General features: G+C 40.0%; 1 protein-coding gene and 1 long non-coding RNA gene across 2 annotated transcripts in view; both read right to left on the bottom strand.

Moving 5' to 3' along the window:
- LOC309523254 (uncharacterized protein) overlaps positions 1-27,073 on the bottom strand; it is a gene marked incomplete at both ends in the record, with an annotated part of 611,327 nt that overhangs the window by 110,682 nt on the left and 473,572 nt on the right. The window lies entirely within an intron of this gene.
- The window catches only part of LOC309523358, a 432,302-nt gene continuing 431,275 nt past the window's right edge, over positions 26,047-27,073 (bottom strand). Inside the window, exon 2 of the long non-coding RNA XR_014215327.1 lies at positions 26,047-26,713. This is a non-coding gene — a long non-coding RNA (uncharacterized lncRNA). The remainder of the gene's footprint in view (positions 26,714-27,073) is intronic.

Below are 27,073 nucleotides of genomic sequence, written 5' to 3'. Positions count from 1 at the left end.
CCCCCCCCCCAAGGGAATGGGGGGGACTGCCTTGCCAGCTGTGTCCATAATTCACTCCTGGATTCGAAGGAAGGGGGTGACCGGGCACTTGGCACGAAGCCCTCGCGTGAGGCCGGCTCTCCCTGACGCTATCTCTAATCGCGCACTGGTTAGCATTAGCTCGAAATATATAATTGGAAAGAAGCTAATGCACATACATCAAGTGAAGATCGGGAGTAAAGACTGCTGAATAATGGGATCTCTGTGAGCGGAGCGACAGGCTGGACAATCAAGTTTAGAATCAACATTAGAAGATCAGTATGTCGGACTGAACTGGAAAGGGGGGGAGGAAAAAACTTAACTTTTCTTTGTCTTATGTGAGTATTTAATAACCCTCCCCTCCAGAGAGAAGAATCGTTGCAAATTATTAATCACAAGCCATCCATCCTCCAACCGCCTCCAGACACTCACACAGGACCTTCACCGCCTTCACTGGTTCTGATTTAAAAGAGAGGTAGAGCTGGGTATCATCCGCATACTGATGAACACCCAGCCCAAACCTCCTGATGATCTCTCCCAGCGGCCGCATGTAAATGTTGAAAAGCATGGGGGAGAGGACAGAACCCTGAGGCACCCCACAAGTGAGAGCCCAGGGGTCTGAACACTCATCCCCCACCACCACTTTCTGAACACGGCCCAGGAGGAAGGAGCGGAACCACTGTATAACAGTGCCCCCAGCTCCCAGCCCCCAAGACGGTCCAGAAGGATGCTATGGTCGATGGTATCAAACGCCGCTGAGAGATCCAGCAGAACTAGGAAACAGCTCTCACCTTTGTCCCTAGCCCGCCGGAGATCATCAACCAGTGCGACCAAGGCAGTTTCAGTCCCATGATGAGGCCTGAATCCCGACTGGAAGGGATCCAAATGGTCCGCTTCTTCCTATGTCTTCCTATGTCTATTATATTTCTAATATTATCCTTTATTTGTCTTCCACAAATCCAGCCTGATTTTTATGTACTATTTTTCCTATTCTATTATTTTTTTCAACCTGTTAGCCAATAATCCTGCATAAATTTTATAATCTGAATTTAACAACGAAATGGGTCTATAATTTGAGACAGATTCCAAGTCTGTACCTTGTTTTGGCAGGAGCGTTATATATGCTTGAGTCCAAGAGTCTGGAATATTCCCCTTCTCTACCGCTTCCTCTATTACTTCTTTTAGTGGGTCAATTAATTCATTTAACATTTCTTTATAATATTCTGCTGGTATGCCGTCTGGACCTGGGGATTTCCCTATTTTTAATTTTTGAATTGATTCCTTAATTTCTACGGTTGATATTGGTTCATTTAATAATTTATGGTCTTCTTCTGCTATATCTATTAATTTATTTTTCTTTATATATTCCTCTATTTCTTCTATTGACACTTCATCTTTTTGATATTTTTTAAATATTTTTCAAATTCTTTTTTAATTTCTGTAATAATAATAATAATAATAATAATAATAATAATAATAATAATAATAATAATAATTTATTATTTGTACCCCGCCCATCTGGCTGGGTTTCCCCAGCCACTCTGGGCGGCTTCCACAGAAACCAAAAAACACTAAAATATCATACATTAAAAGCTTCCCTGAATAGGGCCGCCTTAAGATGTTTTCTGAATGTCAGGTAGTTTTCCATCACCTTGACATCCGATGGGAGGGCATTCCACAGGGCGGGCGCCACCACCGAAAAGGCCCTCTGCCTGGTTCCCTGTAGCTTCGCTTCTCGCAATGAGGGAACCGCCAGAAGGCCCTCGGCGCTGGACCTCAGTGTCCGGGCAGAACGATGGGGGTGGAGACGCTCCTTCAGGTATACTGGGCCGAAGCCGTTTAGGGCTTTAAAGGTCAACACCAACACTTTGAATTGTGCTCGGAAACGTACTGGGAGCCAATGTAGGTCTTTCAAGACCGGTGTTATGTGGTCTCGGCATCCGCCCCCAGTCACCAGTCTAGCTGCCGCATTCTGGATTAGTTGTAGTTTCCGAGTCACCTTCAAAGGTAGCCCCACGTAGAGCGCATTGCAGTAGTCCAAGCGGGAGATAACTAGAGCATGCACCACTCTGGCCAGACAGTCAGCGGGCAGGTAGGGTCTCAGCCTGCGTACCAGGTGGAGTTGGTAGACAGCTGCCCTGGATACAGAATTGACCTGTGCCTCCATGGACAGCTGTGAGTCCAAAATGACTCCCAGGCTACGCACCTGGTCCTTCAGGGGCACAGTTACCCCATTCAGGACCAGGGAGTCCTCCACACCAGCCCGCCCCCTGTCCCCCAAAAACAGTACTTCTGTCTTGTCAGGATTCAACTTCAATCCATTAGCCGCCATCCATCCTCCAACCGCCTCCAGGCACTCACACAGGACCTTCACCGCCTTCACTGGTTCTGATTTGAAAGAAAGGTAGAGCTGGGTATCATCTGCATATTGATGGACACCCAGTCCAAACCCCCTGATGATCTCTCCCAGCGGCTTCATATAGATGTTAAAAAGCATCTCTTCTAAGGTACCCCTGCCTGTATGGGCCAGTCGTGTCTGACTCTACGGTTGTGCGCTCATCTCACTTAAGAGGCCGGGAGCCAGAGCTGTCCGCAGAAACTTCCGGGTCACGTGGCCAGCGTGACAAAGCTGCTCTGGCGAGCCAGCACCAACGCAGCACACGGAAACGCCGTTTACCTTCCCACTATAAAGCGGTACCTATTGATCTACTTGCACTTAGGGGTGCTTTCGAACTGCTAGGTGGGCAGGAGCTGGGACTGAAAGACGGGAGCTCACCCCGCCACGGGGATTCGAACCGCCGACCATACGATCGGCAAGTCCTAGGCACTGAGGTTTTACCCACAGCACCACCTGCGTCCGTCCTCTCTTCTACTTTTATCTTATTTATTAATTTTTCATTTCTTTGTTTCCTTACTTGCCAGGCAAGGACCTTGCCTGGTTTATTTGCCCATTCAAAATTTTTATATTTCCAAAATTTGATTTGTTGTTCCACCTCCTGTTCTATAATTTTTTTGGATTCTACTCTCAATAATTTAATTTCTTGATTTAATCTCTCTTTATTTTTGCTTGCATAGGCCAATTTTTCCTTCCTTTTAATTTCTTCTAAAAGCTCCCTTTTCTTTTTTTCTTTATTCTTATATGCTATTGAGTTTTGTTGTATGAAATATCCCCTAACAACTGCCTTCCCAGCATCCCTTTCCTCCAATTGTTTTCAAAATATTCCTTCATCAACTTTCTGGCTCTTTGTATTACTTTTTGGTTTTTTAATAGGAAAACATTCATTCTCCACTTTTTTCCCCCTTTCTCCTCTTTTCCTTTAAGAGTTAATGATACTGGATTGTGATCTGTGAGTGTTTTTTGTAATATTTCGGCATTCTCTGCTTTGTCATATCCTTAGTAATCCATATACTGTCAATTCGACTATACGAATTTTTTGGTTCTGAGAAATATGTGAACTCCTTTTCGACAGGATATTTAGATCTCCATATATCCACTAAATCAAACATCCTTACCATTTCCACAAAGCTTTTTGGCAGCTTCCCTTCATTTCCCCCTCTCTTCTTCTGCGATCTGTCCAATTCTGGTTCCATTACTCCATTTAAATCTCCTAACATAATAATTCTCATATCTATATATTCCATTAATAACGATCTTACTTTAACATAGAATTCTGATTTTCTTTTATTTGATCCATAGATTCCCGCTACCACAATTGGTTCCCCCTCTAGTGATATTTTGACTATTACAATCCTCCCCTCTTTATCTTCATATAACAATTCTGGTTTGTATTTGCTTTTAACATACATTACAACCCCCCTCTTTTTTCTTACATCAGATGCGATGAATTCTTTCCCTAACTTTGGTTTTACCAATAATCTTTTATGCTTAGTATTGATGTGGGTTTCTTGTAAACAAGCAAGGTCCCACTTCTGCCTTTCTAGGATACGTTCTATTTTCTGCCTTTCCCTCCTATTGTTTAAACCATTTACGTTCCAAGATAACAATTTAAATTTCATTCTTTGTTAGTTAAAAAAATTATAAAGTTAGTAGAAAGTGTTTAAGTTATCTGTGGTGGTAAAGGAGAAGAGTTTTGTAATAGTTATTGGTCTGATTATTTACCACTGGTGTAGTTCTTTATCCTTCCACCCTTTGCTGAGCTCTTTCTTCTTCCACCTCATCCGATAAGCTCTCCCTTTTTTCCTTCCTCATTTCTTACTTCGCTTTTCCCTCCTCCTAATTCTCCTCAATACATCCTCCAAAACATATCTGCTTCCTCAAATGTCTCAATTCGTCTTCTTTTTCCTTTGAAATTGAAGGAAATCCCCACTGGGTATTCCCATCTGGAGGATATTGATTTGGCCTTTAGTGCTTGTGTTATAAATTGGAATTGCTGTCTCTTTTTTATCAACCTGGGTGGGACTTCCCGTAAAATTATTATTTCTTTTCCATCTATGGTTAACTTGTTATTACTCTTTGCTTGGAGGATCTTATCTTTCATCCAATTCGATGTGAATATGATGATGCAGTCTACCGGCCATTTGTTCATTTTTGCTTTTCTTGAGTTCACTCTGAAGATTTTCTCTGTCTGTTCTATTATGTCTTTTTCCTGTAAATGTAGCCACTTTGCTAAAGTTTCAATCATCTTCTTCCAAATATCCTCCCTCTCCTCTTCTGGAATATTTCTGAATCTCAAGGTCTTCTCTTTAATCTGCATCTGTATCATTGCTAGCGCATCCCCAGTAGCTTCCTGGATTGCTTTTTGTTGCTCCATCTCCTTTTTCGATTTGTCCATTTCTTTTCTTTGTTCCCTTTGTTCTTTGCTAATTTTATTCACCATCTCTTCCATTTGTTGATTTGTATTCTTTATTTCTTGTAATTTCTTATCTGTCTCCTTCATTCCTTCTAAGACCTCTGTTATTTTTTTCTTTATTTCTTCATTTTCTTTCATTTTTTTCCCATTGTTTCCTAATTTTTCTAATTTCCCGTCAATTGTATTGATTTTTTCCTCCAACTCTCTTCTCATTCCTCCAATGTCCAACTTCAAACTTATGATAAGCTCCCTCAAATCCATTTCTTCAAAGCCTGAGTTTCTTCTTAATTGTTGCTGTTGACTTCCAGTTCCAGTCGTCTGTTTTTTAATTGCATGAGACATTTTGCATTCTCTTTTTCAACCACCAGGTGTCCTTCTGTTGCTTCAATTTTCCATTATTGTTGCTTTTCCTACTTTGTCCACTGGGTGTCACTGTGTTCTTATTTACTCAGCTTGCCAGCTTCTGTCCTCCTTTAACCCTCTCTTTCACTATTTTGTCTTTGTCATTTCCTCCTTCACGGTGATTACTCAGCGTCTTCAGACCCTCGTCGCCATGTTATCTGTTAAATTCCCCTCCTTTTCCCCACAGCGTTCCTTATTCCTTTGTCTTTGTCTTTCCTTCAAGGACCTTCAGTTTCAAAGTGGCTGCTTTACTCCACCCAGCTCCAACAACAGGCAGCCTGCACCGCTTTGCACTTTGTAGTAAGTCCGTTTCAGATAGTATGCTTTTCAAATGGTTTAATTGCAATGTGAGTGATTTCTTTACACTCTCTTTATTTTTTTTCCCTGTCTTCCGTTTACTTTTGTGGTAGCATTACTTCCCCTCCGCTATTTTTACTCTTTATTTTGTTTTGGGTTTACTCACTCCGTGAGGGGTTTTCCGCCCCTGAGTTCCCTCCCCCCCCCTTGTCTTACTTCCTTTTAGGTTTTATTGCTGCTGCTACCACTTTACGTTTATTTTAATATAGAAATAGAGATTTTACCATCTTGTTGCTGCTTCAGTGATGTGAGGCTTTTCACTGGTCTGTTTGATGTTCTTCTCTGTGCCTGGATTCCCCCCCCCCCCCACTTCAGCCTTTTTTTTTCTTTTGGCGAGGGGTGCCGGGACTCCAAAAAGACACTGCCAAAGTTCCTTTGGCTTGAGCTTCCTTCCAAGCCTTTTCAGGGGTCGTTTAGCCAAACGTTGCCCCTCACAGTACCGGTGTACTTGCTTACTGCGATCAGAGCTCACACTGTTGCAGCTGTGGTAAAAGCGGAAGTCTCTCGAAAGTCTTTCGTCGTCTCACCGTATTTGCATTTTGTTTAAGTTGTAACATCAAAATTTGGTACTCTAGGTCATTCTGTCTATTAGAGATACCTCCAATAGCCCCCATAGCAGCTCCCTGATCTTCTTTTAATTGTTCCACTTCCTCAACTGTTTTTTCAAATTTTCCTGTTTTTGATTCCAAATTTTTTATTCTTCCATCTAATTTTTCAATTTTATGGGAGAGTATATTCATACTATTCTCAATATCAGTTTTTACTTGCTGGGACAACCCATGCAGGGTCTGTGCCATCTCCTTCTGGAATTCTGCAAATTGAAGTGAAAGAAGTTCAGCAAAATCAGCCTTACCCATTTTTTCTGAAGAGGTTTCCTCTTGAACAGAAGCCCCCCTTTTCGCTTCACCCACAGCCACAGCTTTTCTTGTTGCCACTGACATTTCTGGTTTATTTTTATCCATGTCTGTTCTCAAAACAAATGCTTCAGTTTAACTGTACTCAAGGTCACAGTTGCAAATTCACTGATTAGCTCAGCAACGGAAAATTCCACTCCTAGGCCAACCAGTTGTACATTTCTATACATAATCACTCCCTCCCTCACAGAACATACACTTAAAACAATACACTATGAAAAACGAATCCCCCAAAATAAAAAAATTAATACATATCAACATAAAAACTCAAGAGACTTATACTTTACTGAAGGAATTATGAGCAAGAGTAAAGGCAAGAGTAAAGGCAAAAAATAATAAACCATAGGAAGATGCTAAAAATACTTAAGAGTACTAAATATACTTGTGATTGCTCAAAGTCATCAAAATTATTGAAAGCTGTTAACCTTGTTAATGGCTTCTTCTCCTGTATGGCTGGTGTAGATAATGTGATGAGAAGGTCCCTCCTATTCCAAATCTCTAAACAAATTATAATCCAGTCTTTTTTTCCCCTTCAGTTTTACTGCATTTGCTTTATTTTGTAAATCCAAAATTTCCACAGATGTAGTTGTAATCCAAATATTGCTTTTCCCCAATGAGTAGCAAATATCAATATTCCAATTAATATACCCTGGTCTTCAGTAATTGTATAAGATTAAAAGCCAATCTAACTCCAGCTATTCCAGGCACTCTGCTTCCTCTGGGTTAACCCCCAAAGTTAGCTGAGTGCTCTCCTGCCAAGCTTCAGTTCCAATTGTGAAGTTCCAGAGTCCTTTAAATCAGCAGAATTCCACTATATGCCAAAATATATTTCACTGCTGTTTGCTTTCTGTTTTTGCTTTCTCAACCTTTCTGTTAACAGAGCTGTTTGGTTTCAATGCACAAACAGAGAAAAATAGTTCAGGTTCAAATATATTCATCCAATTCCAACAGGAGGGAGAAACAGTAATATTCCTAAAATGCAGTTAAGATGTTAAAGTCACTCCAAAGGCTGCGAAAAAAGAAAGCTCCTCTCTCATTCACAAATTGCAGCTTGCAGAGCCTGTCATTCAGAAAATGGAAGTTGACTTCCTGTTTCACTCCTTTTTTGCCAAATTAAACTTTTAAAGTCCAAATTCTTCTCAGCTGAATTTTGGCAATTGATTATCTTAATTGGAAGATCTGTTGCTTACCAGTGGTGGCTTGTGGCTACAGCTGATGGGTGTGTTGGAGCCGTGAGCAGACTCAATCCGCTTTTCCTCCCTCCCCCCCTCGCTGCCGAGGCAGCCACGGGCTGCAGAGAGGTCGCAGCGAGTTCTCCCACTCTGATGGTCCCCTCAAGACCCCACTCTTCCATGGGTTTTTTCAGGGGGGTATCTAGCCCTGATACTCTCCTCTGTAGCCCGAATAGCTTGAACCGGTTGTCTTTTTACTCAGACAACACAGAACAAGCTGCCATTCTGCTCCCGCAACAGACCGGAAGTCCCAATGGAAGTAGACTTAGGCATACGTAGCATCTGAGGTCCAGGGTCCTAAGGAAGTCAGATTAGCCTCAACCAGGGCCAGGGCCTTTTCAACACTGGTGGAATGCTCTGTCTCATGAGACCAGGGCCCTGTGGGATCTGATTTCTTTCCGCAGGGCCTGTAAGACAGAGTTGTTCCACCTGGCCTTTGGCTTGGAACAAGCCTGATCCCCTTCCCCTTTCCTTTTCCTTCTGTGATGGAACCCCTATTTGGGGACTTCCCTGGTTTTTCTGGCCCACGTAGAACCAGCCTTGGTGAAGATTTGATGTTTTCTCCCCCCAAACAGTTTTTGATCTGGGCTTCCACTGAAATGAGGCTGCATTTTAAGTAGTATTTTAATCAATTGTTTTTATACCTGATGTTTGCTGCCCAAAGGCCGGTCTTGGCCGGGGAATAAAAATAAAAATAGCAGAGCCCATACAGGCAACCCACCGTTTCCAGCTGGATGAAGATGTCTGGCAGCCATCTCTGCGCCTGGTGTCTCTCCATCTGCCTGGCTGCAGTCAGCAAAAGACGTCTTTTTTCTTTTCTTTTTTGTGCTGCCACACTGCTGGGTGAATCAGGTGTTTGGAAGTGTGAAGGAAGGTGCAGGGGAATCGGCATAAAGCTGTTTGGAGCATCGAAAGATCCTCTTTCCACCTCTTGCCTCTTTCCCCCCTCTCCTTCCATCAGGCAAAGCTCCCCCCCCCCTTCCCCTTGCGTAGAGAAAACCTGAGAACTATTAGTGGAGCTGATTCCCCCCCCCCCCGAAGAACTAAAATAGAGGGTCAGTGTAAAAAACAGGCATAATATATGTCAAGCTCAAATTGCTGTGCAATAAATAATAAAGTGGCAAAGGGGCCTCCCTTCCCTGTGAGCTATCATACTATCACATCAGCGATGGTAAAGCTATGATGTTTGGACTATTTGGATGGAATATTTGGACCTAATTTTGGTTTCGGGACATCTCATATTTCACTTGAACATGATTGTGGTACTGTATATGTTATGTAAAGTATATATTTAAAGAAATGGACACTTGGTGGAATATAAATGTCTTATTCTTGCATTTTGTCATTGGGAATTTCTTTTTTTAAAAAAGATTTTTATTGAAGTTTCACAAATTATATAATAACAAACAAGACAATAATACAAACAAAGAAAGAAACAAAAACAAGTATAATTTCAATCCCTTATTTTCTTGTAACTTACTTCCCCGACTTACTCATACCTCCCCTTTCTGTATTCCAATTTCCAATTATTAATTCAGCAAATCCTCTCCCTTGTTATCCATTTAAATTTTTAGACTTTCTTTTCTTTTTACTTAATCATTACAGCTAGAAACCACATAATTTCTAAACCCACGTCATTCTAACATTCAATAATTTTACAATGTTTCCTAAGATAGTCCTTAAATTTCTTCCAGTCTTCTTCCGCTGTCTCTCTTCCCTGGTCTCGGATTCTGCCAGTCATTTCTGCCATCTCCATATAGTCTATCACCTTCATCTGCCATTCTTCCAAGGTGGGTAGTTCTTGTAACTTCCAATACTTTGTGATGAGTATTCTTGTTGCTGTTGTAGCATACATAAAAAAAGTTCTGTCCTTCTTTGGCACCAATTGGCCGGCCATACCCAAGAAAAAAGCCTCTGGTTTCTTCGGGAAGGTATATTTAAATACCTTTTTCAATTCATTATATATCATTTCCCAGAAAGCCTTAATCTTTGGGCATGTCCACCAAAGGTGAAAGAATGTACCTTCAGTCTCTTTACATTTCCAGCATTTATTATCAGACAAGTGGTAAATTTTTGCAAGCTTGACTGGGGTCATGTACCACCTATAAATCATTTTCATAATATTTTCCTTTAAGGCATTACATGCCGTAAATTTCATACCGGTGGTCCACAATTGTTCCCAGTCAGCAAACATAATGGCTGATTTCACCGTTTCATCCTGTGTATTCCATTTCAACAGCAAGTTATACATTTTTGACAAGTTCTTAGTATTGGGTTCAAACAATTCTGTTTCTAATGTTGATTTTTCCACCTGGAAGCCAATTTTCCTGTCCAACTTATAAACCTCCATTATTTGATAATAATGAAGCCAATCTCGCACTTTATCTTTTAATTTCTCAAAATTCTGCAATTTCAATTTGTCCCCTTCTTGTTCCAAAATTTCCCAATATTTCGGCCATTTGGCCTCCATATTGAGCTTTTTCAGAGCCTTTGCCTCCATTGGCGACAACCACCTTGGGGTTTTATTTTCCAACAAGTCTTTATATTTTATCCAGACATTATATAGTGCTTTCCTGACAATATGATTTTTAAAAGCTTTATGAGCTTTAACCTTGTCATACCACAAATATGCATGCCACCCAAAGATATTATTAAATCCTTCTAAGTCCAAGATATCTGTATTCTCAAGAAGTAGCCAGTCTTTCAACCAGCAGAAAGCTGCTGATTCGTAGTAAAGTTTAAAGTCTGGCAGGGCAAACCCCCCCCCCTTTCCTTTGCATCAGTTAAAATCTTGAATTTTATTCTAGGTTTTTTGCCCTGCCAGACAAATTTCGAAATATCTTTCTGCCACTTCTTGAAACAGTCCATCTTATCCACTATTTGCAGTGTTTGGAACAAAAACAACATTCTAGGCAATACATTCATCTTTATAACCGCAATTCGACCAGACAAGGAAAGCTTCAAATTCGACCAGACCTCTAAATCTTTTTTCACTTCTGTCCAACATTTCTCAGTTATCTTTAAATAAATTCATATTTTTAGCTGTCATGTTAATCCCCAAGTATTTCACTTTCTTTACCAGAGTTAATCCTGTCTCATTCTGAAACCTCTCCTTTTCAATAGCTGTTAAATTTTTCTCTAAAACCTTTGTTTTTGACTTATTCAATTTGAATCCTGCTACTTGACCAAACTTTTGAATTAATTCTAATACCCTTTTAGTACTAGATTCTGGCTCTTGTAACGTAAGTACCAGATCATCTGCAAATGCTCTCAATTTGTACTGTTTAGCTCCTACCTGAACCCCTTTAACCAGCTGGTCCCTTCTAATCATATTCAGCAAAACCTCCAGGACTGAAATAAAGAGTAATGGAGAAATTGGGCACCCCTGACGTGTCCCTTTTTCTATCTTGAATTCTTCCGTAACCACATTATTTACTATTAGCTTTGCTTTTTGTTCAGAATATATTGCACCTATACCGTTTTCAAACTCTTGGCCTACCCCCATCCCCCGGAGGTTCTTCCTCATAAAACTCCAAGAAATATTGTCAAAGGCTTTCTCCGCGTCCACAAATATCAAAACTGCTTTAGTGTTTATATTTACTTCTAGCTTTTCCAAAATATCAATTATATTCCTTACGTTGTCTGACAAATGTCTTCTTGGGAGGAAGCCCGCTTGGTCTCTGTGAATCTCCTCCATCAAAACTTTTTTCAGTCTCTTAGCCAAAATGTCAGCAAAGATTTTGTAATCCACATTTAGTAACGAGATAGGGCGGTAGTTCTTAAGTTGAGTCTTTTCAGTCTCTGTCTTCGGTATGAGTGTAATATAAGCCTCTTTCCACGATTCTGGTGCTCTTTTCCCCTCCAAAATTTCATTGCAGACTTCCTTCAAAGGTTGTACTAACCACTCCTTCAAAGCTTTATAGTATCTGGAAGTCAGCCCATCCGGTCCCGGAGATTTGCCTAATTGCATGTTTTGAATGGCACCTTCTATTTCCTGTTCAGTTATTTTCTGATTCAAAACTATTTTACTTTGATAGGAGATTTTTTGTAATCCATTTTTCTTAAGAAATTCGTCTATGTCCATTTCTTTCTGCAGCCCTTGTGAATATAATTGTTTAAAGTATCTCTGGAAGCAATTTCTAATCTCATTTGGGTTATAGATGTTCTTTCCTTCCACTTCTAAATTTGTGACCGTATTTAATTTTTGTCTTTTCTTCATTTGCCAAGCCAATAGTTTACCACATTTATCTGCTGATTCAAATGCCTTTTGTCTCATTTGTTTAATTTTCCATTCTATTTCTTGATTCATCAATTCCATATATTGTGTCTGGTATAGCTTAATTTCTCTCAAGATCTCTTGAGACTTTGGTTTAGATCTCAATTTCCTTTCCCCTTCTTTTATCTTCTCCAAGATCTTGTCTTTTTTCTCATTTTGGCTTCTCTTTTTTATTGCATTTTGTTGTATCAAGAATCCTCGCATAACAGCTTTACTTGCGTCCCAGATTACTCTTTTTTCTTTCTTTTTTTTTTTGCAAATATTTTTTATTACATTTTCTATAAAAACTTCCATCTTTCCATTTTCCACATCACATATTTTAGTTTGTTGAACCTCCCTCCACTCCTCTGACAGTCATCCAAAATAATTCTCCTATTTACACATTTCTTAATAATAATATCACCTTTAAAAAAAAATCTTTATATCCTTATTTACATTCTTGCGATATTCCTCACTTTTCACAAAGCCTCTTTAAAACACACTAGCGTTGTATTCTCCTCACATATAGTTTTCAAATATTCTCTAAATTTTCCCCAGTCCTCCAAAAACTTATGGTCTCTTTGAAGTCTGATTTTCCCCGTTAGTTTGTCCAATTCCGCATAATCAATTAGTTTATTTCTCCATTCATCCAGAGTCAGTACTTGTTCTTGTTTCCACCTTTGAGCTATCAGCGTCCTCGCGGCAGTTGTTGCATATTGGAAGAGTTTGAAATCCCTCCTTTTTATTTCCCTTCTGGTTATCCCTAGTAGAAAGGTCTCTGGTTTCTTTACAAAGCTATATTTTAGCATTTTCCTTATCTCATCATATATTTTTCCCCAGAAACCCTTCACTTTCTCGCATTCCCACCACATATGCATAAACTCTTTCTCTCTACATCTCCAGCATTTATTGCAGATCTTATACATTTTGGCCAATTTAACCGGTATTAAGTACCATCTATATACCATCTTCATGGCATTTTCTTTTAATGTTATGCATGCTATGTATTTCAAATTTTGATTCCATAACTTTTGCCACTCTTCCAGCTCTATACTATACCCTAAATCTCTGGCCCAGTGAATCATTACCTCTTTCACCTCTTCGTCCATCGTATGCCATTCTAATAGGATTTTATACATTTTTGATATAATTTTACAGTCATTGTTAACAATTTCTGTTTGGAACTTCGAGTCCTTTTCCTCATACCCTTTTTCTTTCACCTCCTTTTTAAACATATTACTTATCTGCCAATAGTGCAACCAGTCCCGTACATGTTCTTTCACTTGTTCATATGGTTTGACTTTCCATTTGTCCCCTTCTTTGAATACCAAGTCTCCATATGTGACCCAGTTACCTCTCATATTGAGTTTCTTAATTCCCATCATCTCTAGAGGGGATAACCAATGTGGTACCCCCCTTTCTAATATATTTTTATATCTGATCCATACTTCGATTAATGATTTCCGGAATATATGGTTTTCAAACGATTTGTGACCTTTTTTTTCCTCCTGCCATAGATAAGCGTGCCACCCGAACCTATTGTCGAATCCCTCTAAGTCCAATAGTTTTGTATTTTTGAGCTTTATCCAATCTCTTACCCAGCAAAGACATGATGCCTCGTAGTATAACTTCAAGTCTGGCAGGGCAAATCCTCCTCTCTCTTTTGCATCCGTTAGCAATTTATATTTAATTCTCGTTTTTTTGCCCTGCCAGATATATCTTGAAATCGATCTTTGCCACTCCTTAAAGATTTTAGCTCCTCTCAATATTGGGATCATCTGAAATAAAAATAATAATTTGGGTAGCACGTTCATCTTGATCATTGCTATTCTACCCCAAAAGGATAGTTTTAACCTTCCTCGTCCTTCCAGGTCCTTCTTAATTCCATTCCATGTCATAACATAATTATTCTGGTACAAATCAATATTTTTTGGTGTAATCCAAATTCCCAGATATTTAACCTTTTTAACAGTTTCAATTCCCATTTGCTGCTGGAACTCCTCAATCATTGATTGCTCCATATTTTTGGTTAGAATTTTGGTTTTTTTCCTATTTAATGTGAAGCCTGCCACTTCCCCAAATTTACCAATTTCCTCTAACACTTCCTTTACGCTGGTCATCGGGTCTTCCACCGTTATAACCAAGTCGTCGGCGAAGGCTTTGGTTTTGTATTCATTTTGGCCTACCGTCACCCCTTTTATCCTTTCATTTTTCCTAATTGAGTTCAAAAGGGTTTCTAAGACCAATATGAACAGCAGAGGTGAGAGCGGGCAGCCCTGTCTAGTCCCTTTTGATATTTCAATTTCTTCTGTTATCACGTTGTTCACTATCAGCTTCGTTCTTTGTTCGGTGTATATAGCCTTTATTCCGTTGTGAAAATCATCCCCATCTCCATATTTTCCATATTTTTCAACATGAAATCCCATGATATGTTGTCGAATGCCTTTTCGGCATCTACAAACATTAGTATTGCTCGTCTCTCAATCCTTACTGACAGATATTCCAATATGTTTATTATGTTCCTCACGTTGTCTCTCATTTGTCTGCCAGGAAGGAAACCCGCCTGGTCTTCATGGATAATACCCAGTAATACCTTTTTTAATCTCTTTGCCATTATTCCTGCGTAAATTTTGTAGTCCGTATTCAATAAAGAGATCGGTGTATAGTTCTTTACTTGTGTTGTGTCTGTGTCTTCTTTGGGAATAAAGGTTATATATGCCTCTTTCCAAGTCTCTGGGATCTCTCTTTCTTTTAGAATGTTATTCATTACCTCTTTTAGTGGTATCATCAGATCTAGTCTCAATTCTTTGTAATACCTTGCTGTAAAACCATCTGGACCTGGCGCCTTCCCATTTTTCAACTCTGTTATGACCCCCGTAATCTCCTCATTTTCTATCGGAGTATTTAACCACTCCCTTGCTTCTGTCGAGATCTTTAGTACCTCTTTCTCTTTTAAATACCTCTCTATTTTCCTCATATTATTCTTCTCTTTGTTCCTGTACAGTTGGCTATAGAAGTCCAAAAATCCTTTCCTAATACCTTTGCTGTTGGTAATCTCTTCCTCTTTCACTATAATTTTATTTATTGTGCTTTGTTCTTTTCTTTTCTTAATCTGCCAGGCAAGCCATTTTCCTGATTTATTCGCAAATTCGAAGTTCTTTTGTCTGAGTCTTTGAATGTTCCGTTCCACCTCTTTATTAATTAACATTGCAAATTGGGTTTGCAGGGTCTTAATACTTTGTCTAATTTTTGTATTATTAGGTTTTTGAATTAACTTTTGTTCCTTATCCATAATTTGTTTCAAAATCTCTTTTTTTTCTTTCTCTCTGTTCTTCTTTCTAATTGAATTCTGTTGTATACAGAATCCCCTCATCACAGCCTTACTTGCATCCCACACTATATTCATATTCGTTCCCTTATTACAGTTATCAACAAAATATTCGTTCAGTTTCTTCTGAGCCCCATGCACAAATTTTTGATCGTCAAATAAATAGTCATTCAGTCTCCATCTGAATGTTCTTTCTTCATACCCTTTAATTTCTAATCTGATTGGGCTGTGATCTGAAATTACTCTTGGTTCAATTTCTACTTGGTGAACTCTTGGTGTTAGCTCACCTGATATCCAAATTTGGTCAATTCTCGACATTGATTGGTTAGGTTCCGAATAGAAGGTGAATTGTCTTTCCAATGGAAATCTTAGCCTCCAGATGTCCATTAAGTTACAATTTCTGACCAGTTCAAAGAATGATTTGGGTAGTTTACCTTCTTTTGTTCCACCATCTCTCAGTCTGTCCATTTCTGTCAAAACTACCCCGTTCATGTCTCCCATCAGAATTATCTTTTGGTCCACATATTCCAATAAAAGTTCTTCCAATTTTTGGTAGAAAACATTTTTATTTCCGTTAGGTGCATAAATCCCAACAATTATTAATTTCTCCCCTTGACAGTTGATTTGAACCCCTATAACTCTCCCTTCTTCATCCTTAAAGATTTGTTGGGCTTCTATTTTACTTTTTATATATAGGATCACTCCCCTCTTCTTTTCTTTGTCTGAGGATATGAATTCATTTCCAAGTCTTTTATTTATCAAAATTTTCCTATGCCTTTTTGCCACGTGCGTTTCTTGCAGACAAATTAGATCTAAGTTCTTTTTCTTTAAGAATTGTTCCACCTTGTTCCATTTTTTTATCATTCAAACCGTTAATATTCCAGTTCCATAAATTCCATATTTTTAATGCCATCTTGTTACCAAATTATAAAATTATCTTTCTCTTCAAATATTTTGTTATGATCTTTCCTCCTCCTCTTCCTCCTCCTCCTCTTCTTCCTCTGGTTTCCCTTCAGTCTTCCTACTCTCCCCTACCTCCTTCACTCCTTTTATCTCCACTCCACCTGTTGCTCCCTTAACTCCTTCCTCCTCCTCTATCAATAACTCTTTGTATTTTCTCTGAAATTTGCCTATTTCTTCTGGGCTGGTCATCCTGTGTTTTTTATTTTTATAAGTGAAAGAGATCCCTTCCGGGAATTCCCACTTAAATTCTATATTATTCTTCTTAAGAATTTGCACTTGTGATTTATAAGGGTCTCTCCGTTTCAACAGTCTAATTGGAATATATTTAAAAATAATTATGTAACTACCGTCAATATGCAATCTTTTTTCTCTATTTTTTTGAAGTACCAAATTTCTCATATCTCTATCCTTAAATGTTATAAGGCAGTCCCCTGGAAATTTCTTTGCTTTAGTCGTTCTTACTTTCATCCTAAAAGCGTTTTGGATCGTATTTGCCACCTCCACTGCTTGAAGCTCTAGCCACTTAGCCAATTCTTTTATCAATTTTTGCCTTATATTCTCCCCTTGGTTCTCTGGTATACCCCTCAACCTTAAATTAACTTCCCGTTGCCGAAGTTCGTTCATAGAGATCGCGTCCCACATTTCTTCTTGGGCTTTGCTAGCTTCTAATAGTCCTGCTCTAATTTTATCCTCCTCCCGTTTCAAATCCTTCACTTCTAATTTGGCCCTTTTCAGCCCTTCTTCTAAGACATGTGTCCTTCTAGATACCTCTTTTATTTGTCCTTTAAGCTCATTTACTGTTTCATCTATTTTCTTATCCATTTTCCCAATTTTTAAATCCACCTGTTCTATTTTTGTTTCCAGATTTTTCTCACTTTGTCTAATTTCTGCGAACATTTTTAGTATTTCGGCTCTAAAGTCCGATTCTTGCTTAGACGCCTTTCTCTCTCCCGGGGTTCCCCCATTTCCACTTTTCTTCTGTACGTGGGACATTTTGTATGTATATATCTTAATGCACCACTCCAGTAAATTTAGAAACCTGTTCCAGGATTAGGATCTCCCACTCCCCACAGAGACTATCAGTCATATAATATGTGTCAGTTCCCCCAATGTTTTACTAGGCAAATTCCAGTCCAATAAATCCCTTAAAAGAAAATGGTTAAGTAGGTAGAGTCTGGTTCTTCATGCCCCCAATTGGGCCATTCCTTATGTGGTCATCTGCTTGTCAAAGTAAAAGAAGATAAGGTAGCTGTTTTCCTCTTCTTGCCCTCAATTGGGCTAAATCCCAAAGAAAGCTCTGGCCCACCAAAATCTTCGAACACACAGACAAATCATATAACAGCTTTCTCAAGTCCAGGAGTTCCCCCTTTTCCAAAAGTCTTCATAGATGCCAAATCTGCTCTATAAGTCCAAAGGTACCAAAAAGCAATAGTGAAACAGTAAAAAGGAAAAACAAAAGGGAGGAGGTAGACCAGGTTGCAAATTCTCCTCCGTCCACCAGAGAGGCCACCGTCCGACAAAAGAGGGGGGAAGAGGAAGAGGGACAAAAGAAGAAGAAAAAATAAAACTGTCCTTCCTCTCTCTCTCAGATTATTCCGGTTTTCTCAGAAGCGATGGGTATAATGGCTCTGTAGAGTTGTTAAAGTTGGTCATAAAACATTCAAAGTATCCAGCGTAGTTTAAAGTCTATTCCCAAAAATAAAAAAGTAACCGCAAAGGACAAACATACCTTCTTCTTTCTTCCTTTGTTAAACAGTGTCTATTAAGCAGTAATGGAGCCCAACCAGTAACGCGATAACCTCCTCCGCTGAACAGCGCTTCAAAAGAGAAACTAAGTTTCCCCTTCTTCCTCCCGTCGCCAAGAGGATTAGGAATAGTAAATAGTAGCAAAATGTTGCCTCTTTGCTCCCCCCCCCCAAGTTCTTCTATTGCCGGTTTTTTAAATCTTCAATTATAATCGCCAACAGTTGGGGAGGGAGAAGGATTTTAGCCACCAGCGTCACTCACGTTTTTCCTCCGCTTTGTTTAGCTCCCTGCGTCTTTAATGACTCCAGATAGGAGTTGAGCTCTTATTCAGCCTTCTTTTTTGTTCAAGCCCTTCTTTAGATTAAATCTTAATTATTTAAGTCCTTGGTTAAGCTTGGAGTTCTTTTCCTTGAGAATCCAGTGTTTCTCTTACAGGCTCGGGGCTTCGCTTTCTCGGAGGCAGTAATGGCTTCCCTCAGCCCGCTTCGCCCCCGCCGTGCTCTTCACTCCGAAAACCGGAGCTACCTGACGGCCAGGAGTTCCGCGTTTTGGCTCCGCGGGAACCAATGTACCTGGACACCCACCAGATACTTTTCAGGGGACCACGGCGCCCTGTGGAGCCCCTATTTCCCTCCAAGAAGCTCGGGATTCTCCGCAAGGAAGAAATCCCCGCCTGTGTTAGAGTCGCGCTGAACCGGAAGCTCCAGATTACTCTTTTTTCAACATTGGTCTTTATATTTATTTCAAAATAATCTCTCAAAGTTTTTTGGGCCTTTTTATATACTTCTTCATCTCTAAATAAGGTGTCATTCATCCTCCATCTAAAGGAGCCAGCTGTTGTTTGCTTCATCTCCATCCTTACAGCATTATGGTCGGAGCAAGTTTTAGGGCAGATTTCCACTTTCTTTATCTTTGGAGCCATCCCTCTAGTAACCCATATTTGGTCAATTCTGGTCCAAGTCATTTTAGCTTCAGAGAAAAAAGTTCCCTCTCTCTCTAGAGGGTTCTTTGTTCTCCAAATATCAACCAAGTCCATATTGTCAGTCATTTTGAAAAAGGTCTTAGGTAGTCTTCCATCTTTGGTAACTACCTGTCTTTGTGCTTTGTCCATATTTGTAGAAACTACTCCATTCATATGTCCCATCAGAATTAAGTTGTAATCCAAATAGTCCAATAGAGTCTCATGCAACTTCTTAAAGAATTCAGATTTCCCCTCGTTCGGTGCATAAATTCCTATGATCAAAAATTTTTCTCCTTGAACTTGAATTTCAATTGCCAAAAATCTTCCTTGTTCATCTTTAAAAATCAGTTTCAGTAGCAATTTTTCCTTTGCATATATCACCACTCTTCTTTCTTAACTTTATCAGATGAAATAAATTCTTGACCTAATCTTTTGTTAATAAGTAATTTTCTATGTGTCCTCATCACATGTGTTTCTTGCAGGCAGATCAAGTCCAATTGTTCTTTTTTCAATATGTGAAAAACACCTTTTCTCTTTCGGGGCAGGTTCAAACCATTACAGTTCCAGCTTAGACGTTGCAGAGCCATGATGGGATTATTTACTCCCCCCCCCTACTGCTCCAAGTAGTTATTCTTCTGCTGTCGGTAGTTTCAATCCAAATGATAAGTTTGCTATGTCTAGTATTCCTTTTCCTGATGAAATTGGTTCCTCACCAGATTCCGCTTCTTTCTGAAGATCTTCTTTGTGGTCACTCAGGAACTTATCTTTGCCACTCACTGTCTTTATTCTTATTTTCCTTCTTTTATATTTAAAGGATAGGCCTTGGGGAAATTCCCACCTGAAGAGTATATTGTTTCTTCTCAATAGAACGACCAGGTCTTTATAGTAGGTTCTTACATCCAAAATATGCTTTGGTATATCCTTAAAGATCTCCACATAAGAATCTTCAATTTCCAAAGTTCTTTGGTAGTGCAAGTTCAAGATTTTATCTCTTTCTTCTTTTGATCTTAAGGTTATCAGACAGTCTCTTGCCTTCTTCTTACTTTGTCTGCCGAGTCTGAATGCACTCACAATCTTAAATTCTTCCTTCTCCAAACCCTGTTGCCAAAATTCAGAAAATTCTTTTGTGAGGAAGTCCACCAAATTGTCCTTCTCACTTTCAGGTACTGCTCTAATTCTTAAATTTCTCTCTTTTCTTTGCAATTCAATCATAGACAATGTCAGATCATGATCCTCTAGTTTCTTATGGACTGGTAGTATCTTCTCCTGAGTAGCAGTTGCAATATCCTTGGCCTCCTCTGCAATCTTTCGAGTTGTGGCCGATTCCTCTAGAAGTTTTTCAATAGTCTGTGTATGAGTTCACCTTCTTTCCCAATTCATTTATACTTGTAGTATTCAAATCAATTTTTGCTGAGATTTCAGCCACTTGTTTATTAGTTTCTGCAACCTGTTTAATTGTCTCTGCTCCCTGTCTTGTTAAAAATTCCAAAGATTCATTGATTTTGCCAAGTGCTTGTGCCAATGGATCTTCAGACATAATTTTTGGTTTTGTTTGCAAGGCAGCAGCTGCTTCTGTGCCTCCGGATGTTGAGGCCCTTCTCTGATGTGAAGTGTCAGTCTTGTATTGTATTCCAGCACTGGTGGAATGCTCTGTCTCATGAGACCAGGGCCCTGTGGGATCTGATTTCTTTCCGCAGGGCCTGTAAGACAGAGTTGTTCCACCTGGCCTTTGGCTTGGAACAAGCCTGATCCCCTTCCCCTCTTTCCTTTTCCTTCTGTGATGGAACCCCTATTTGGGGACTTCCCTGGTTTTTCTGGCCCACGTAGAACCAGCCTTGGTGAAGATTTGATGTTTTCTCCCCCCAAACAGTTTTTGATCTGGGCTTCCACTGAAATGAGGCTGCATTTTAAGTAGTATTTTAATCAATTGTTTTTATACCTGATGTTTGCTGCCCAAAGGCCGGTCTTGGCTGGGGAATAAAAATAAAAATAGCAGAGCCCATACACGCAACCCACCGTTTCCAGCTGGATGAAGATGTCTGGCAGCCATCTCTGCGCCTGGTGTCTCTCCATCTGCCTGGCTGCAGTCAGCAAAAGACGTCTTTTTTCTTTTCTTTTTTGTGCTGCCACACTGCTGGGTGAATCAGGTGTTTGGAAGTGTGAAGGAAGGTGCAGGGGAATCGGCATAAAGCTGTTTGGAGCATCGAAAGATCCTCTTTCCACCTCTTGCCTCTCCCCCCCCCCTCTCCTTCCATCAGGCAAAGCTCCCCGGTCGGCGCCAGCGTTCAATGGTGGATTTCCCTCCGAGCCCCGGAGGGAGTCTGCTCCGCGAGTTCGGGTCTGACCACTACGGCGAAGCGGGGACCCTTAAAATCACAGGCGCAGAAGCCTGTGAGCAGGAAGACTCGGCGGGCACCTTCGCGCCCCCCCAAAACCACGAAGGAGCCTTTTTAAAGGCTCCGGAACGGCAGCGGGTGTGCGGCGCGGTGCTGAGAGTCGTCACCCCAGCCCGTGGAGCGAAGCCACGTCGCCATTGTCGGAGAGTGCTGATTCCTTCCTGAAATTTGGACTGAAAATAACTACCTGTGAGTAGGATTTAAAGATCTATTGGGACTTTAAGCTAAATAAAAGACGATTTGGCCGGAAACAGGAAAGGCATAAAAGAAGGAAGTCTGCCTTTCCGGACTGCAGAAAGTTTAAAGCAAAGAAAGTGCAAAGCTGCAATTTGAGAAGGATTATTTGGAAAGAGTAAACTTGACATTAGAATCGAAACCCCCCTCTTGCATGCAGGAGCAGAGGGGGAGAAAGGTGGACTTTTGAGACCTGCATGAAAAGGAACTATTGGAAAACTTTATCCGCTGTCTCAAAGCCCTGGGAACGGACTGCCTGGATAGGGAAGCCGAATAGAGAACTGTCACTTTGTTAAAGGAAATTCTTTGAAATTGACACTTAACTCGACTTTGTGAAAGATACAGAATTACTGAACTGTTAAGTTTCTGAAACAAATCTGGGAATTGTTGAAGTAGACCTTTTGGGGGACGTTGGGGACTTTTTAAAAGAGACAGTTTGTTGCAAAAGTTTTGGAGATCTCTCCCCCTAGAGGATCCTGTTGAAACAGTTGCAAAGTGGACTACAATAGCTAAGTCATTGGAAACTTCCACTTGAAAACAACCTACAGGCGTGGGAACGACCTTGGCTGGGTGTGAGAGTGTTATGGCAGATGAGAGAACTACTAGATCCGGCAAACAATATAAGATTAAAACTCCACACCAGCGAAGGACTTCGGTTTCAGGCACAGTAACAGCTGCAGCTGGACAGACAAAAGCAACAATTATGTCATCTGACCCTGTGGTACAAGCTCTCTGCAAAATAAATGAGTCTTTGGAATTTCTGACAAAACAAGGTGCGGAATCCAGTAAACAACTGGCAGAGGTCTCAGCAAAACTTGACTTGAATACGAAAAGCATTAATGAACTGGGGAAGAAGGTGAATTCAAATACACAGACTATCGAAAAATTATTAAAAGAATCAGCCACAACTCGAAAGATTGCAGAAGCAGCTAAGGCTACTGCAGACGCTACCCAGGAAAAGATATCACCAGTCTATAAAAAGTTAGAAGATCATGAATTGGCTTTGTCTATGCTTGAATTACAAAGAAAAGAGAGAAATTTGAGAATAAGAGCGGTGCCTGAAAGCGAGAAGGATAACTTGGTGGACTTCCTTACAAAATAATTTTTGGACTTTTGGCAACAGGAGTTGGAGAAGGAAGAATTTAAGATAGTGGCTGCTTTTAGATTGGGCAGAAGACAAAATAGAAAGAAGCCAAGGGACTGCTTGATAACTTTAAGATCAAGAGAAGAAAGAGACAAAATACTGAATCTGCACTTTCAAAGAACTTTGGAAATAGAAAATTCCTTTGTGGAGATCTTCAAGGACATACCTAAGTATATTTTGGATGCAAGAACTTATTACAAGGACCTGGTTGACCTACTGAGAAAGAACAGAATACCCTTCAGGTGGGAATTTCCTCAAGGTCTATCTTTCAAATATAAGGGAAAGAAAATAAGAATAAAATCTGTGAGTGACAAGGACCAATTTTTACGAGATAACGGGGAAGATCTTCTGAAAGAAGTGGTTGAAGTGGAACCAACCCCAGAAGCAAAAGAAATAATAGACATTGTAAACTTATCATTTGGACTGAAACCACCAACTGACGACGAACAACTACTCGGAGCAGTAGGAGGGGAAAGTAAATAACTGCAAGATGGCTCTGCAACTTCTAAGCTGGAATTGTAACGGTTTGAACCTTCCTTGAAAGAGGAAAAACGTGTTTCACATATTGAAAAAAGAACAATTGGACTTGATTTGTTTACAAGAAACACATGTGACGAGGTTACATAGAAAATTAAAGGTAAAGGTAAAGGTAAAGGTACCCCTGCCCGAACGGGCCAGTCTTGACAGACTCTGGGGTTTGTGCGCCCATCTCACATCTATTGGCCGGGGGCCAGCGCTGTCCGAAGACACTTCCGGGTCACGTGGCCAGCGTGACAACGCTGCTCTGGCGAGCCAGAGCCGCACACGGAACGCCGTTTACCTTCCCGCTGGTAAGCGGTACCTATTTATCTACTTGCCCCCGGGGGTGCTTTCGAACTGCTAGGTGGGCAGGCGCTGGGACCGAGCAGCGGGAGCGCACCCCGCCGCGGGGATTCGAACCGCCGACCTTTCGATCGGCAAGCCCTAGGCGCTGAGGCTTTAGCCCACAGCGCCACCCGCGTCCCCTGTAGAAAATTACTTATTAATAAAAGACTAGGACAAGAATTTATTTCATCTGATAAAGTTAAGAAAAGAGCAGTTGTGATTTATGCAAAAGAAAAATTACTACCGAAATTGATGTTCAAAGATGAACAAGGAAGATTTTTGGCAATTGAAATTCAAGTTCAAGGAGAAAAATTTTTGACTGTGGGAATTTATGCACCAAATGAGAGGAAATCTGAATTCTTTAAGAAGTTGCATGAGACCTTACTGGACTATTTGGACTACAACCTAATTTTGATGGGGGACATGAACGGAGTAGTATCTACAAATATGGACAAAGCACAAAGACAGGTAGTCTCCAAAGATGGGAGACTACCAAAGACTTTCTTTGAAATGACTGAAAATATGGACTTGATTGACATCTGGAGAACAAAGAACCCTCTCGAGAGAGAGGGAACTTTCTTTTCTGAAGCTATGATGACATGGACTAGAATTGACCAAATATGGGTTACTAGTGAGCTATCATACTGTCACACCAGCGATGGTAAAGCTATGATGTTTGGACTATTTGGATGGAATATTTGGACCGAATTTTGGTTTCGGGACATCTCATATTTCACTTGAACATGATTGTGGTACTGTATATGTTATGTAAAGTATATATTTAAAGAAATGGACACTTGGTGGAATATAAATGTCTTATTCTTGCATTTTGTCATTGGGAATTTCTATAGAATTGCATAGAGTTGTTTGAGATGAATCTTTACTTGTCAGGATGGCAACAATGTAACAAACTGTATTATTTATATATCAAGTTCAACACAATTTGTTTCTGTCCCATGAGCCCAAGAGAGGGTTTAGTCTTCTTGCTCCAACAACACAGTCTTTTGTAGCAATGCATAAATAATTAGTCCATAGCTTGCCTGTTTTCATAAACTCTTTCAGACAGAGTCTACTTGAAGTCTTCATACTCCCATGTTCTCGGTCAACAAAGCAATGGGAAGACAACCAGCCAACCCTCAACTCCCACATTTTGTTCTAACACTAACACACACACACACACACACTTTTAAAGGCACTTAACAAGGCAATGATTCAGCATGTCTGTGACCTTGATTGGAGTCACCGGCTTTGCAGAGGTTACAGTATATGTTTTCTTTTCCCCAGTACAATTATTTGTAAAATACATTTTCTAACTAATACAGTACAAATACTAACAGTTACTCCCATGTGTCATCAGGTCTTTGATTGGCTCCTCTAGAAACCCACAGCACCTCTCAGAACATAAATCATGTCACTCAGTTTTACCTGGATTGGTATCTTCCCAGTTTGCACAATATACTGAAGCAGATTCGTGCCATTTGGTTGAGTAACCTATACACACAGATTTGTTCCACATATGGTAGTACAGTTGTACCTCAGAAGTCGAAGGGAATCCGTTCTGGAAGTCCATTCAACTTCCAAAATGTTCAGAAACCAAAGTGTGGCTTCCGATTGGCTGTAGGAAGCTTCTGCAGCCAATCGAAAGCCGTGTCAGACATTCGGGTTTCAAAGAACGTTCACAAACTGGAACACTCATTTCCAGGTTGGTGGCATTCCGGAGCCAAAACATTCGAGAACTAAGATGGAAGCATTTGCTGGTTACCCCTAGTTCCAAGATCATTCATGGTGACAGTATGCTTTATTTCCTCTACTATGAGTGTGAAAACATTACCCCTGCATCTTTCCATGGGACCAGCAGGAAAACATACTTCATTGCATTCTTCTTCTGTCTTTACATCTCCTTGGGGATAAAACCTTCCAATTATTTGCAGAAGTCTGTTTGCTTAACTCACAATCTGTTAGTAGGCTTGTATCCTTGCCCTCTCCCTCAGCTTCATTCACAGCAACCATGATGATGTGTCATGGCAGAGACTTCACTTTTTTATATATATTATATGCTTGCACAACCTGAGCCATACCCCTCAAGTAGAAGTAGTGAGTTAGATGATGCTGACCTCAAAGATAAGGCCATTTTGCCATCAGATTAATCATGTGTGCTAAATCATTCCTGATGTAGCAATAGGGCAAATATGGCAATCAATCCCCGATTTTCATTCAAAATCTTAGCACACTCATTCAGGTAGCCTGACAGGGATGGAAACTGTGTGAATGCCTGGATACAGGCAGACATGAGAGCTGGGGACATGTCCACAACAACCTCCTTAGGCTATTGTGGCATCTGCATAAAGGTGAACAGCACTTGCTGACAGGTTTTCAGTTGCAATTTTTTTAACAGCTCTCTCTCTTGAAACACTGGACAACTTTCTTTTTTGCAGTTCAATCTTTATTGGTTTATAATCGACACAGACACACAAGGAAAACTTAAAAAAAAACACAAAACACAGCACATAACTCAAAAATAAAAAAAGAAAATAGAACAATACAATGCGAAACTACAAAAATATTTCAGCCATCAACTTCTGACCTCCTTGGTGTGGGTTCTTTGTTTCCTTATTACTTGCCTCTGTTTTCAATAAACTTAGCCTCTATTAAATCTTATTTGTGTTATTTTTACCTTATGTAATTCCAAGAGTTATTCAAGGCATTCTAAAGTTTTTATGTGGGTACAATGTTCTTTTAAATATTGCCTATAAATTCCCAATTCCTTTTTAAACTTTTGGGTTGCTCAATCCCTGGTCTTTTCTGTCATATTTGCTAGTTCCATTATTCAAGCAGTTTTACTTGCCACTCCTCTTCTTTTTTTTGTTAAATAATTTTTATTAGTTTTCAATTACAAAAATCCAATTTATGCCATGTTATATCAATACCAGATTACCCCGCACATTTCTCATTAACATTAAAAAAATAACCAAAAAGAAAACATTTTTACACCCCCCCCAAAAAATCCCCAGACTTCCCTCCACCCCCTCTTCTGGTTCTTTAAATAAACCAAATCATCTTACATTCCAGATCCCTTTACCCAATTTTCCTACTACTAAACAATTAAACTTGTGATATACTGCACAGATATTTTAAACATTCAAACCGCTTTCTACATCACACATCTATGCTTACGGACGATTTCCGCTTTAAAAATTATCCTTATTGTTACTTTTTGCAAGCGTTTAATCCATGTCTGATGATGTCCTGATTTATTTACAACCACTGCCCCCTTAATAAAAACCATTTCCCAGACTGTTACCCATTCTTTTTTCTTACTTTGGCATATTTAAATCTCCTCTGGAAGAGGCTTCCCATTAGGACAATTCCCAATTTCAGCCCTCCTTCCTTCCAAATTTCTCTGTCTCCACGGTTGTGATTTCACCAAAATTTCTCTATTTCCTGTCTG

The sequence above is a fragment of the Podarcis vaucheri genome (genome assembly GCF_965113315.1).
Source record: "Podarcis vaucheri genome assembly, chromosome: W".
NCBI lineage: Eukaryota > Metazoa > Chordata > Lepidosauria > Squamata > Lacertidae > Podarcis > Podarcis vaucheri.
This window is presented reverse-complemented; position numbering and strand designations above follow the sequence as displayed.